The 14549-nt window shown below is 50.1% G+C and overlaps 1 protein-coding gene across 4 annotated transcripts in view; it reads right to left on the bottom strand.

Moving 5' to 3' along the window:
* Window positions 1-10692, bottom strand: part of CHD6 (chromodomain helicase DNA binding protein 6) — a 174744-nt gene extending 164052 nt beyond the window's left edge. For all 4 annotated transcript variants that reach the window (XM_038750443.1, XM_038750444.1, XM_038750446.1 and 1 more), the window contains exon 1: window positions 10616-10692. The gene's annotated coding sequence lies outside the window, so the exon portion shown is untranslated. The remainder of the gene's footprint in view (window positions 1-10615) is intronic.
* Window positions 10693-14549: the final 3857 nt, after the last annotated feature.

The raw sequence follows: 14549 nt of genomic DNA, 5'->3' as shown, positions 1-14549 counted from the left end.
TATGCCACCAATGTATGGGTTTTTAATGCCGCACAATCGTGTAATTCCCCCGAGGGTTAAAGAAGCAGAAGGTGTGGCCTATTAAGAAACTTACAGTTCTGCTATTGTAAATTAGAAGGTACAGCATATGTGAAACAAACTGGATTTATATATTTGCCTCTGAAGAGCACAGTGTATTGGTATTATTGCTTTTCTAAATTTATCAAGGGCACCAGAAAACCTACCTCTCCCCTCCCCTGTGGCCTCTTTATAAACCTTCCCCTAGACAACCAGCAGATAATCAGTTGCTTAAAATCCCAGGCAACCATATTTGAAATTGATTGGGGTTACAAAGAGAATCCTGGTTTAATGAAAGAACTGCACATAAGATGGCATAATAATGATATTATTTCTTAAACGCTAAACTCCGTGCCAAACACTGTGTTGAGCGCTGAGATCTCTGTGGCAGAGAACGTGTCTGTCATATTATGTCGGACTCATCGAAGTGCTTAGCAAACAGTAAATGCTCAATAAATGCCACTGATGGACAAGATCAATATATCGGATCGCCCAGTGCTTAGAACAGTGCTTTGCACATAGTAAGCACTTAAATGCCATCATTATTATTATTGCTCATCAGGTCACTCCCCCTTCTGCATCATCTATGCACTTGGATCTGTGACCTTTGGACATTTGACATTCACCCCAACCCCACAGCCCCAACCCCATAGCATTTATACACGTAACTTTCAATTATATTTGATAAACAAGTTATCCATATTAATGTCTGTCTCCCCTTCTAGACCTTAGGCTCGTTATGGGCAGGGAAACTAATTCTGTTGTATTGTACTCTCCCAAGGGCTTAGTGCAGTGCTCTGCATGTGACAAACACTCCATAAATACCACTGATTGATCAGACGTGGCCTCTAAAACTCATGGAGTTCCCAGTCTAAGACAGAGACAGAACAGGCATTTCATCCCCATTTTATTGGGAGAACAAATCTCTGTTCTCCGTCATTCAATTCATTCAATCATATTTATTGAGAGCTTACTGTGTGCAGAGCACTGTACTAAGTGCTTAAGCACTGTACTAAGTCCATCCTACTTAGACTGCAAGCCTGGTGTGGAACAAGCCCTGTATGTCCAAACCAATTATCTGGAATCTACCCCGGTTCTTAGAATAGTGCTTGGCACTGAGTAGGCATTTATTTAATCAATACCGCGCTAAAAGATGAGGAAACTGCAGCGCAGAGGAGGTAAATGTCTTGCCCCAGATAGAATTCCTGACACTCAGTCCCATGCGCTTTCCCTGAATCCGTCTTGAATAGTATCTCCTTTACCGGCAAAGTGGAGCTGATGGAAGGATTTGGATATCCTGAGATAGCAAATTCCTTTCCCCTTGTCCAACTCGAAAGTTTCAGGTCATATGATAAACCAAAAAGACTTAGGAGAAACACAGATCAAAGACAAACAAAAGAGCTTTTTATTCTTTCTTGACCTAAGGAACTTACAACTCTATAAAGTATTCGAATTCATCTCTAACATACTCTGCTTAATTGGGGGGCTTTGGCAGGTTAATAGTTTCACTTTAAATTTTATTATTAAAGCTATTACTTTATTATTATGATTTATTATATTATTATTATTAAAACTATTAGCCTTGGCTAATAGTTTCACTTAAAATTTTTGTCCGTCACCGATACGCTTAGACTTCCTTAACGCAGTTTTTCTTTTCTCCCTTTCTGACTAAAACGCAAACCGATTACAACGACAGTGAGACTAGAGTTGCATAAAATCACCACTGGTAAACAAAGCTTAAGATTGAGACCTCACCTACTTGTCTACTTGCCATTACCTTGGGGAGGATTTCTTAGATTACTCCCAGTTTTCCGGGAATCCAAAGCACACAGTCCAGGTACTAACGTGTGGGCAGCATCAAACCCTCGATTTAGTGAGCGCTTACTGTGTGCGGAGCACTGTGCTAAGCCCTCGAGAGAGTACGATCTCACCGTGTGGGTAGACTCATTCCCGGCACACAACGGGTTTACGGTTTAGAGGGGGAGGCAGACCTGAATATACATAAATTACGGATATGTATGTAAGTACTGGAGGGCTGAGGCAGGGGTGAATAAAGGGAAGAAATAGGGGCAAGGCGGAAGGGAGGGGGAATACGGGAAATGAGGGTTTAAGTCAGGGAAGGCTTCTTGGAGGAGATGTGCTTTCAATAAGGCTTTGAAGGTGGGGAGAGTCGCTGTCTGTCAGATGGGGAGAGGGACAGAGGCAGGACATGAGCCAGAAGTCAGCGGCGAGATGGACGAGACGGAGGTTCAGTGTGTAAGTTGGTCATCATCATCATCATCAATCGTATTTATTGAGCGCTTACTATGTGCAGAGCACTGTACTAAGCGCTTGGGAAGTACAAATTGGCAACACATAGAGACAGTCCCTACCCAACAGTGGGCTCACAGTCTAAAAGGGGGAAAGTTGGTGCGCAGTTGAAGAGAGTAACGAGGTGAAGTACGAAGGGGCAGGGTGATCGAGTGCCTTAAAGCAAAGACGCGGATCACTTCTCTCTTCTTCAAGAGCTAGTGAATACCTTCCTCTGAACGGAGCAAGGCCGGGCCTTCAAATCATCACAACAAACACAACTCAAAATCAATTCTATTGAGCCGCAGAGTTGCCTAGTGGAAAGAGCGAGGGCCTAACAGTCAGAAGGCCTGGATTCACAACCCAGCTCTGCCAGTTGCCTGCTGTGTGGCCCTGAGCAAATCACTGGACTTCTCTGGGCCTCAGTTTCCTCATCTGTAACATGAGGATTCAGTGCCTTAGACTATGAGCCCCAGGTGGGGCTGGGTCTGTGCCTGACCTGATTGATTTAATAATAATGATGATGGTATTTGTTAAGCACTTACTATGTTCCAGGCACAGAACTAAGAGCTAGGGTGGATATGAGTAAATCGGGTTGGATGTGGTCCCTGTCCCTTGTGGGGCTCACAGTTTCAACCCCCATTTTACAGATGAGGGCACTGAGGCCCAGAGAAGTGAAGTGACTTGACCAAGGTCACACAGCAGACAAGTGTAGGAGCCGGAATTTGAACCCATGACCTTCCTACTCCCAGGCCCGTGCTCTATTCACTACATCAAGACTTGTTTTTACACCAGTGTTTAGAACAGTGCTTGACACCTAGTAAGCACTTGAATAATAATAATACCCCAGCACTTAGTATAGTCCTGGACATATAGTAAGTACATAATACAATTATGATTATTAATTTTGCAAAACTTCTGTAGCTGGACCAATCCAACTGGAAAACTAGATTTCCTTCCTAGAAAGAGAGGATTTCTTTGCTTACCCAAAACTTTTTAAAGTATACTTTCATGTAATACAAAGTTTTTGCCTGAAAAACTTTCTGCTCAAGACTAAATGCATGAAAGCTTTGAAGAAAACAAGCCCACAAATATTCTTGATAAGAGATTCCTCCAAAATGTTTAAAAAGGCAATGAGAGAGTCCAAAAGCGTTGGTAAAGTCCAAACTATTTACACAAACTTTTTCAAGATGGTGATGAACTGTCCCTTCCAAACTGCAAACATTCTAGCTGCACACAAGAAGAGCAAGATCAGAAGCAAAAAAGTTAACATTTATAAAGGTAAGGTCAATTAACAGGTATGTCCCACCCTGATAACAGAAATTATTGCCTTCCGAGTAAAACTGTAATCAATGGACGCAGAAGTTTGAAACCTGAATAATTATATTTGCTTCTATACCTAAAGTGTGAACTAAAAACGCTTTGGCAATTTATCTTCGTTTTTTCAAATACTGTCGCAAATGTTCTGGAAGAGGAAAAACAAAACAAGCCCTACCAGATAAGGAGCCCATGAAACCATCAGCAGGGTTTTTTTTTTTTTTTTGGCTAAACAACTTTCAAAGCCTTTCAGAGCAACTTTTTCATTGCTAAAATAGATTCAAGAAAAGATTTAACATCTCAAAACACAGGGGTCTTGCCTCCTGTCTCTCCCCACTCCAGGCCATACTTCACTCCGATGCCCAGATCGTTTTTCGCAAAATCAATAAATAAGTGTATGTTCCATCCATGTCTCCCCATTCCTCAATAAACTCCGACGGTGGCCCCATCCACCTCCGCAGGTGGAAACTCCTTAGCGAAGGCCGGTCAACTCTTAAACTCTTACCTCGCCACTCTCCACTGCAAACCCTGGGCTCTTCTAATGCCAACCTACTCACTGCAACTCAATCTCATCTATCTTGCCCACCACCTCGCTCTAGCCTGGCCCCTCTTCCCCTTTCACACTTCTCCCTCCTAAAACCAACCTTCTCCAAGGTGCCTTCCCTAAGTCCTGATTTCCCCTATTTGCTCTCCCATCTGCACTGCCTAAGTATTTGGATCTCTACCCCTTAAACACTTGGACACCCCAGCCCCGCAGTACTCTCTAGTTCCTCTCTCCATAACCTATTTTTAATGTCCGTCTCCCCCCGTTAAACTGGAAGCTTCTTGTGGGTAGGGATCATACCTACCAACTTTGCCCAAGTGCTTGGTACAGTGCTCTGCATCCAGGAAATGCTCAAAAAATACCACAGATGGATTGATATTATGTCAACAGAACCTGGGATGGTGCAAGAATTAGGTAAATATTGACGACTGTCAGCTGCGTGACCTTGGGCAAGTCACTTAACTTCTCTGTGCCTCAGTTACCGCATCTGAAATCGGAATTAAATCCTCCTTTCTCCCATGTAGACTCTGGGCCCCATAGGGGACAGGGAATTGTGTCCAACCTAATTATCTTGTATCTATCTACCCCAAAACTCAGTACTGTGCCTGGCACAGACTAAGCACTGAACAAGTACCATTAAAAAAAAAAAAACCCAACAACACACACTAGAGAAGCATCAAGATGTAAGGAAGGAGAGCAAAGAATAAGAAGCCCTGATGGAAAAAAAACAAGGGATTCACCTACACGCAACTGGCCTGATTTAAACCTTTTGCAAAAGCTTTAGGTGTTAAAAATGAGTATTATTTTTAAATAGCTCCATTTTGCATCTCTCAAACCTAATTCATTTACATTGTTTGTCTCCCGCTCTACACAGCAAGCCCCTCATGGGCAAGGATTGTGTTCGCCAATCCTTTGCCACACGGCAAAGGCTCAATAAATACCATTGATTGATCGATCGCATGGAGTATCTCAAAGGGCTACGTGAGCCGCTCTAACCAAATTAAAAAAAAGGAAACTGCAGTAAGCAAAAAGGGCCTAGATTTCCTTTGGGAAGAAGCATGGCCTAGTGGATAGAGTATGGGCCTATTAGTCAAAAGGACCTGGATTCTAATCCCGACTCCACCACTTGTCCGCTACGCGACCGTGGGCGAGTCGCTTCACTTCTCTGTGCCTCAGTTCCCTCATCTGTAAAATGAGGATCAAGACTGTGAGCCCCACGTGGGACAGGGACTCTTTCCAACCTGATTAGCCTGTCTGCACCCCAGCACTCAGAACAGCGCCTGACGTATAGTAAGTGCTTAACAAGTCCCATTAATTATTATTATTGTTATCATCTGGTACTGCTTGGTTAGTTCTGTCAGATTATCTCCGAAACTGGAAGTGTCCCATGAATGCAGCTAGCAGACGCTCGGTCGGACTAAAATGTTTCCTCAGGTGAATTCAGCTCTCAGAGGCAAATTCATAAACAGAAAAGGAAACACGACGATGGACCAAAAGTGTGCTTGTTTACATACCTTTCCACCTCACTGCAGCTGGCCCCCCAATCTTTAATTTCCCTAAGCAGACACACTAGGGCTAATGCTTTACTTGGGAGACGGGATTAGATCAGAAATCCCAACTGCAGCATTAAGATTTAAAACGACAAATAAAAAATTTGCAAACGCCGCGTAACCAAGGCATTTCTGTAGCTAGAATCCCGCCGTTCGAGAACTCGATCAAATCGGCCCAACTCCGATTTCCCCCTTCGTCTGGGTGGCATTCTGATTCCCAACGTAACCATGAGAGGTGAAAGTTAAGAGGCCAGATCCTTGAAAAGCCATAAAAGAGAGTCAAGGTTTGAAGTGCACTGCAGCTCCGGAGCCCTGTTGTTGCAAACACACCAAGCCCAACAAATTCAGCCCTAGTAGGGATGAGAAAACACCGAGTCGTCAGGGGCACGATGGGAACTGGGAGAATATTACATTCATGTCTTGCACATTCCCCCGTGTCTACTGCAACGCCACCCAAAAACAAACATAAAAAAACCTCCCTCGTTACCAAAGAAGGAATGAAAGAGAGAGCTTATATTGCTTCTGGAAGAATCACGCCCCTCACCTAACAGGAAAAAAAAAAGGCAAAAATATGAATCCTGCTCATATCAATCTCTCAATTAGGGCCCGGTTTCTATACAGACTTGCAATCGGCTTCCAGACTTTGCTAGATCTTTTATGTTGTTTTCAGAAAAGTAAACCAATTAATGAAGAGATCCTTTTGCGACCCAATAGCGATCACTGAGGAGTCCCTTCTCTGTCTCTAACTTCTTGGCCGGTTTGGCGTCAAAAGCTCAGTGACTAGCTCAGAGAAATCTATTTTGATTAGCCTGTGATTTTATTTCCTTTAGTAAAGGTACACAGATTACCACTAGACAATGGTAAAGGTGATCAGGCTTAAGATCTTTTCTGCAGGAGGATCCAGTAGCTAGCTGTGAGAGAACTCCAGGGTGAAAAAAAAAAAAGTGAAGCCAGACTCCTGTAATACAACTGAACTTTTACAATAGATTTAGGTTTGCTTGGCAAACAACCACAGGGGCAGAGTTACAGCGATGCAGATTCTATGGCCAGGTCCTTCTCCAAGAGTTGTCCATTAATCTGAGATTTTCACTTATCCACATCAATCCAGAAATGGCACAGGAGAACGTGTCTTTATTATGCTACGAGATAAGCGAACAGACTGAGGAGCCAGGAGTCAGATGGGATCTGTCTTGAGAGGGTACTGCAAATTATTTTTCAGCCTTTTATTTTTATCAAGTTAGTGTTTCCTTTCATTCATTCAATCGTATTTACTGAGCGCTTACTGCGGGCAGAGCACCGTACTTAGAGAAGCAGCGCGGCTCAGTGGAAACAGCCCGGGTCACGGATTCAAATCCCGACTCCGCCAATTGTCAGCTGTGTGACTCTGGGCAAGTCACTTCTCTGCGTCTCAGTTCCCTCATCTGTAAAATGGGGATTGACTGTGAGTCCCCAGTGGGACAAACTGATCACCTTGTAACCTCCCCAGCGCTTAGAACAGTGCTTTGCACATAGTAAGCGCTTAATAAACGCCATCATTATTATTATTATTATTACTAAGTGTGTGGGAGAGTATCACAGGACTATAAACAGACACATTCCTTACCCACAACGAGCTGACATTCAAACTCTATGTTCCCCTGGGCCTTTGATTAATGTCATGCTTCGGCTCTGACACTTTCCTAAGCCATGAGAGTTCCAGCTGGGATCAGGCAAGTTAACATAATGTCGTACGATGTCCTATGCCTAATCTATCCGGCCTGCAGAGCTCCCAAAGAACCACCAAGTCGATGTAAGAGCCAACCCGCAAGATGGTATTACCCTCTGATTTCCTTGGGATCCGGGCAGCACACGCCTTCGTATTAAACTTACCCTACTTACTCAATGGAGAAAGGAATACATAATATTTCACTGTTTGCTGACTTTGCTTTTGTAGTGATGAGACCTAACACCACTGAAAACCACAACTCATACAAAATTGCAGCCTTTAACTCCGCTGTCCACAAGAACAGTACCGGGGTACTGTTGCACTCTCCCAAGAGCTTAGTCCAGTGCTCTGCACACAGTATGCACTCGATAAATACGACTGACTGACCGACTGGCATCCCAGTGTGGCAATTAGCTAGACGAGCCACGAGAGGATCTGCCTCACAATGGTGAACAACGCCGACTTTCTATAACTTGCACATCCCTATGAAAACACGGCACTCTCTCAAGTTTCCCGTGAAAATCTGATTATTTTTCCCGTTGAAGGTTCCTTCTTGGCGTTCCTCGACAAACGCCGGCCCAGATCCACCACACCAGAAACGGGAGGTGGAGGAGAGAGTATCCAAAGTGACGGAGAAGGGGTCGGGCGGTGGGTTCATGGGGCACCGCACCTGCAGCGGACGAAGCCCTTGAAACCGGAAACCTCTGGACGAATCCACGGGATCTGCGATCCCCAGTTGGAGAATCCCGGCCTATCAACTCAAAAATGGAACCGTCCTGCCTTGTTAGACAGAGCGCTCGACACGCCACAGTCATATTAGTCATAACTGCAACCAAGGACGCTTTATATAAGCATAGACGAGTGCTTGCTTATGTAGTTTTAAGTCCTCCAAATGAAACCGAAGCTGCGAATTTCAGCTCAGTTCAACCGACTTGCTGGCGAGGTGACTTCCTAAAAAAGACTCTGAAAACAGAGGTGCCGATCCCTGACGTACTTGAAGGGTATTCCCCGGAAATCCAGGAACCAACCTTCATAGGCCCTGAGGGAATACTTGATTTTTCATTTTTCACCCCAGGCTCCCCATCCCAGACACCGCTCCAGGTTTGCAGTGGCTCACGGACTAAAACGCCCCCCATTCTGGAGCCGGGCAAGGGGGCCAGGGGGCGAGACCGTTGCCTGGGGGGGTGAGAGGGGCGAGGGCAGAGCTGTGATCTTTTTGGATTTGGGCTTGGAAGGCTCTTAAAGAACAGTGGCCGGGCTGAACGAGGCACGAACAGGACTTGTCAAGATGCTGAAGCCCTGGATGGATGGATGGGAGGGAGGAAGGGAGGGAGGGAGAGAGGGAGGGAATACCAAACTTCTCTGGGGGCCACACTGTGCTCCTCCTTCTCCTCCTCCCCTTAAGCCCTGCTCCTCCCCCTCAGAAGGAAGGGAGGGAGGAGAAAAAAGGAGGTGGGGAAAGGGGGGAAAGGAGAGGGGGAAAAGGGGGAAGGGGGAGAAAGGGATGAAGGGGGGAAGAGACAGGGAAAGGGATGAAGGGGGAAGGAGAACGGGAAAGGATGGGGGGGAAGGGGGAGAGAGAGGGGGAAGGATGGGGAAGGGGGAAGAGAGAAGGGGAGAAGAGAGAAGGGGGAAGGAGAGAAGGAGAGAAGAGAGAAGGGGGAAGGAGAGAAGGAGAGAAGAGAGAAGGGGGAAGGAGAGAAGGAGAGAAGAGAGAAGGGGGAAGGAGAGAAGGAGAGAAGAGAGAAGGGGGAAGGAGAGAAGGAGAGAAGAGAGAAGGGGGAAGGAGAGAAGGGGAGAAGAGAGGAAAAGGAGAGAACAGGGGGAAGGAGAGGGAAGGGAAGAGAGAAGAGGGGGAAGGCGAGAAGAGGGGGAAGGCGAGAAGAGGGGGAAGGCGAGAAGAGGGGGAAGGCGAGAAGAGGGGGAAGGCGAGAAGGGGGGAAGGCGAGAAGAGGGGGAAGGAGAGAAGAGGGAGAAGGAGAGAAGAGGGGGAAGGAGAGAAGAGGGGGAAGGAGGGAAGGGGAAGGAGAGAAGAGGGGGAAGGTGAGAAGAGGGGGAAGGAGAGAAGGGGGGCGGAGAGAACTGGGGGACGGAGAGAACGGGGGGGCGGAGAGAACGGGGGAAGGAGAGAAGAGGGGGAAGGAGAGAAGAGGGGGAAGGAGAGAAGAGTGGGAAGGAGAGAAGAGGGGGAAGGAGAGAAGAGGGGGAAGGCGAGAAGAGGGGGAAGGAGAGAAGAGGGGGAAGGCGAGATGAGGGGGAAGGAGAGATGAGGGGGAAGGAGAGAAAGGGGAAGGAGAGAAGAGGGGGAAGGAGAGAAGAGGGGGAAGGAGAGAAGAGGGGGAAGGAGAGAAGAGGGGGAAGGAGAGAAGGGGGAAGGAGAGAAGAGGGGGAAGGAGAGAAGAGGGGGAAGGAGAGAAGGGGGGAAGGAGAGAACAGGAGGAAGGAGAGAACAGGGGGAAGGAGAGAAGAGGGGGAAGGAGAGAACGGGGGAAGGAGAGAACGGGGGAAGGAGAGAAGAGGGGGAAGGGGAGAAGAGGGGGAAGGAGAGAACAGGGGGAAGGAGAGAAGGGGGGAAGGAGGGAAGGGGAAGGAGAAAAGAGGGGGAAGGAGGAAAGGGGAAGGAGAGAAGAGGGGGAAGGAGAGAACAGGAGGAAGGAGAGAACAGGGGGAAGGAGAGAACAGGGGGAAGGAGAGAACAGGGGGAAGGAGAGAACAGGGGGAAGGAGAGAACAGGGGGAAGGAGAGAAGAGGGGGAAGGAGAGAACGGGGGAAGGAGAGAACAGGGGGAAGGAGAGAACGGGGGAAGGAGAGAACAGGGGGCAGGAGACAGAGGAAGAAGAAGGGTAGGGCATCCATCCATCCATCCACCCGTCCGTCCATCCACCCATCCATCATCCATCGTGTGTATGTGTGTGTCCCTCGTCTTCCACCCGCGCCGTCCCCGGAGGGGAGGGGAGGGGAGGGGAGGGCACCGCACCGCGCCGCACCGCACCGCGCCGGGCCGGGCCGGGCCGGGCCGGGCCTCCCTCACCGGGGGCCCGGGCGGAGGAGCCCCCCCCGCCTCAGAAGGGAGAGGAGCGGAGAGAGACCCCCCGGGCGGGGGGGGGCGCGCGCCCGCGCACGCGGCCCCGCCAAGTTCGGGGCCCAACTTACCTAAGATGGCTCCTGCGGCAGCCCAAATACAAACAGCTATTATTTGGGGAAGTTTCGCTCAGACACCCTGCAAGGACACCCTAGCCCGGCGCGGGCCCGCCCCCGCGGCCCCCCGATTGGCCGGCGCCGGCCCCGGGCGCGGGCCCATTGGCCGCGCCGCCCGCCAATCGGGCGCGGGCCCCGCCGCAGGCTCGGTTGCGCGGCGGGCCACGGGCTCGCTCCATTGTGCTCCGATTTGCATGCGGGGGATCGCGGCGCTCATTGGTCGGTCCGCCCGCCCGCCCGCCCCTACCCAGAAGCCCCCGCGCCCGCACCGCCCCTCCCCCGCCCCCACAGGACTCCCGCTCGGCTTCGCGCCCCCCCCCCCCCTCCGCGCAGCCGCGGTCCCGCTGCCCTCAGGCCCCACTTCCGCCCAAACAGCTTCAGCTCGAGGCCCAAAGTGGCTCCCCTCTTCCCTCAGGCCCCACTTCCGCCCAGGCACCTTCAACTCGAGGCCCGCAGTGGCTCCCTTCCTCCCTCGGGCCCCACTTCCGCCCAAACACCTTCAACTCGAGGCCCGCAATGGCGCCCCCTTCTCTCAGGCCCCACTTCTGCCAAGACACCTTCAACTCGAGGCCCGCAGTGGCTCCCCTCCTCCCTCGGGCCCCACTTCCGCCCAAACACCTTCAACTCGAGGCCCGCAATGGCGCCCCTCTTCCCTCAGGCCCCATTTCCGCCCAGACACCTTCAACTCGAGGCCCACAGTGGCTCCCTTCCTCCCTCAGGCCCCACTTCCATCCAGACGCCTTCAACTCGAGGCCCGCAGTGGCTCCCCTCCTCCCTCAGGCCCCACTTCCGCCCAAACACCCTCAACTCGAGGCCCGCAATGGCTCCCCTCTTCCCTCAGGCCCCACTTGTTGCTCAGACACCTTGAACTCGAGGCCCACAATGGCTCCCTTCTTCCCTCAGGCCCCACTTCCGCCCAAACACCTTCAACTTGAGGCCCACAGTGCCTCCCCTCTTCCCTCAGGCCCCACTTCCACCCAAACACCTTGAACTCGAGGCCCACAATGGCTCCCCTCTTCCCTCAGGCCCCACTTTTGCTCAGACACCTTGAACTCAAGGCCCACAATGGCTCTCCTCATCCCGTCCCCCCACCACCACTCCCCTCTTCCCTCAGGCCCCACTTCCGCCCAGACACCTTGAACCCGAGGCCCACAATGTCTCCCCTCATCCCATCCCCCCTCAGGCCCCACTTCTGCCCAGACACCTTGACCTCAAGGCCCACAATGGCTCTCCTCATCCCGTCCGTTCCCCCATCACTCTCCTCTTCCCTCAGGCCCCACTTCCACCCAGACACCTTGAACTCGAGGCCCACAATGTCTCCCCTCATCCCGTCCCCCCTCCACTCTCCCGCTTCCCTCAGGCCCCACTTCCTCCCAGACACCTTGAACTCGAGGCCCACAATGGCCACCCTCATGCCATCCCCCTCCGCTCTCCCGCTTCCCTTCCACCCAGACACCTTGAACTCGAGGCCCACAATGGCTCTCCTCCTCCCATCCCGCCCGTCCACTCTCCTCTTCCCTCAGTCCCCACTTCCGCCCACGATGGGGGCCCCGTGCACCACGGAAAGGTTGCAGATATTATTTGAATGTACGCGGTCTTGCTGCCATATTCGGTACGGGCCTTAGCCCCTGCAGCCCACTGGCCCGGTCCGAGAACCAAATCGAATAAGGAGATGATAGAATCCGCCCAGCTCCGCACCAAATCTGTACCAATCCAGTCCCCGCTGTTTGCAAATCTGTACCAGTCACTGATCAGCAACAGCAGTATATAAACTCGTTGCGTCAGGCACTCGGGGCCTTTTCCCTTAAGGAAATGAGCCCACCGGGTGCGTTACCCCCTATTCGGTCTTCGGCCTTCCCAATAAAACTTTATTAAAACTTTCGGTAGCCACATGCTGTCTGATTAATTCTTTAGTCACCCGGCGACCTTGGTGGCCATCCGGAACAACCGCCGCCATCACCCGGACACCTTGAACCCGAGGCCTGCAATGGCTCCCCTCACACCGTCCCCCTCCGCTCTCCCACGCTCCCTCTTCCCTCAGGCCCCACTTTCACCCAGACACCTTGAACTCGAGGCCCACGATGGCTCCCCTCCGTCCCGTCCCGCCCAAAAACATCCCCACTTAGGGGCTCAGAAGATCATCATCATCATCATCATCAATCGTATTTATTGAGCGCTTACTGTGTGCAGAGCACTGTACTAAGCGCTTGGGAAGTACAAATTGGCAACATATAGAGACAGTCCCTGCCCAACAGTGGGCTCACAGTCATCTCCCGATGATCAGGGCCTGGAGCCTAAAGGGCCCATGCGGGGGGAAGGATAGAGAAGGAGATGAGGAAAAATATGAGGGAGAAAGCCCCAGAGAACCAGTATGGCCTAGCGGATAGAGCCCCATCCCAGGAGCTGGAAGACTTGGGTCCAAATCCTAGCTCCGCCTCGTGTCCGTTGGGTGACCTTGGGTGAGTCTCTGTGGCCTCAGTTTCCTCTCCTGTAAATAGGGGATTAAGACCGTGAGCCCCATGTGGTACACAGACTGTGGCCAACCTGACTTTCTTGTAACTACCCCAGTGCTAACGAATGCCTTAAAATAAAAAAATAGCGTGGGAGCCATTTTGCAGCTGAGGTAACTGAGGCACAGAGACGTCAAGTGACTTGCCCAAGGTCACGCAGCAGAAGAGTAGTGGGGCAGGGATTCGGGCCCACTCCTTCTGGCTCCCAGCCATGCTCGATTCACTAGGCCATGCCAGTTTCCAAGTGACTTAGTCCAACTTGACAATCTCGTATCTACCCCGTGGCTAATAGCGGTGTTGGACACGTAGTCCGTGAGTTGCAAATACCATTTTTTAAAAAAAAAAGTGGAGGGTCTGAAGGGGGACTGGTCAGACCCCTTTGATTTCTGATCCTCTAAGTGGTCTAATGATTGTCCAGTAATGTCACCCTTCTTATTGGACAAGCTACCTGTTCTTCCAACTGGGATGCAGTAACAAGAATAATAATAATAATAATAATAACGATGGCATTTGTTAAGCACTTCCTATGTGCGAAGCAAAACTTAGTACCTTCATCACTACGTTACTCCAAATGGGGCATGATAATAATAATAATTATGACATTTGTTAAGCGCTTACTCTGTGTGCCAGACACGGTACTAAGCACGGGGGTGGATACAAGCAAATTGTATATTTGTACGTATTTATTACTCTATTTTATTAGTACATATTTATTCTATTTATTTTATTTTGTTAATATGTTTTGTTGTCTGTCTCCCTGTCCCAGGCTGTGAGCCCGCTGTTGGGTAGGGACCGTCTCTAGATGTTGCCAACTTGTACTTCCCAAGCGCTTAGTACAGTGCTCTGCACACAGTAAGCGCTCAATAAATGCAATTGAATGAAAAGGTTGGACACAGTCCCTGTCCCACTTGGGGCTCACAGTCTCAATTCCCATTTTGCAGATGAGGTAACTGAGGCCCAGAGAAGTGAAGTGAGTTGCCCAGGGTCACACAGCAGACAAGTGACGGAGTCGGGATCATTCCACTAGGCCACAGCGATCCCAAGTCACAGGGCAGTTGATCTTCAGCCAGAACTGAAGTAACGTGGCCTAGCGGATAGAGCCCGGGTCTGGGATCACAAGGACCAGGGTTCTAATTCCGGCTCCACCATCTGTCTGCTGTGAGACCTTGGGTAAGTCACTTCACTTCTCTGGGCCTCAGTTACCTCATCTGGAAAATGGGGATTAAGACTGTGAGCCCCACGTGGGACAGGGCTGTGTCCCACCCGATTAGCTCATATCTACCCCTAGCTTGACATATAGTAAGCGCTTAAATACTATTAAGACTATTAGAGGAACAGTTGAGCAAACCTGCTCCATTCAAAGCCTGCCTTTTTCAACT

Source organism: Tachyglossus aculeatus, chromosome 8 (genome assembly GCF_015852505.1).
Source record: "Tachyglossus aculeatus isolate mTacAcu1 chromosome 8, mTacAcu1.pri, whole genome shotgun sequence".
In the NCBI taxonomy this organism is placed as follows: Eukaryota; Metazoa; Chordata; class Mammalia; order Monotremata; family Tachyglossidae; genus Tachyglossus; species Tachyglossus aculeatus.
This window is presented reverse-complemented; position numbering and strand designations above follow the sequence as displayed.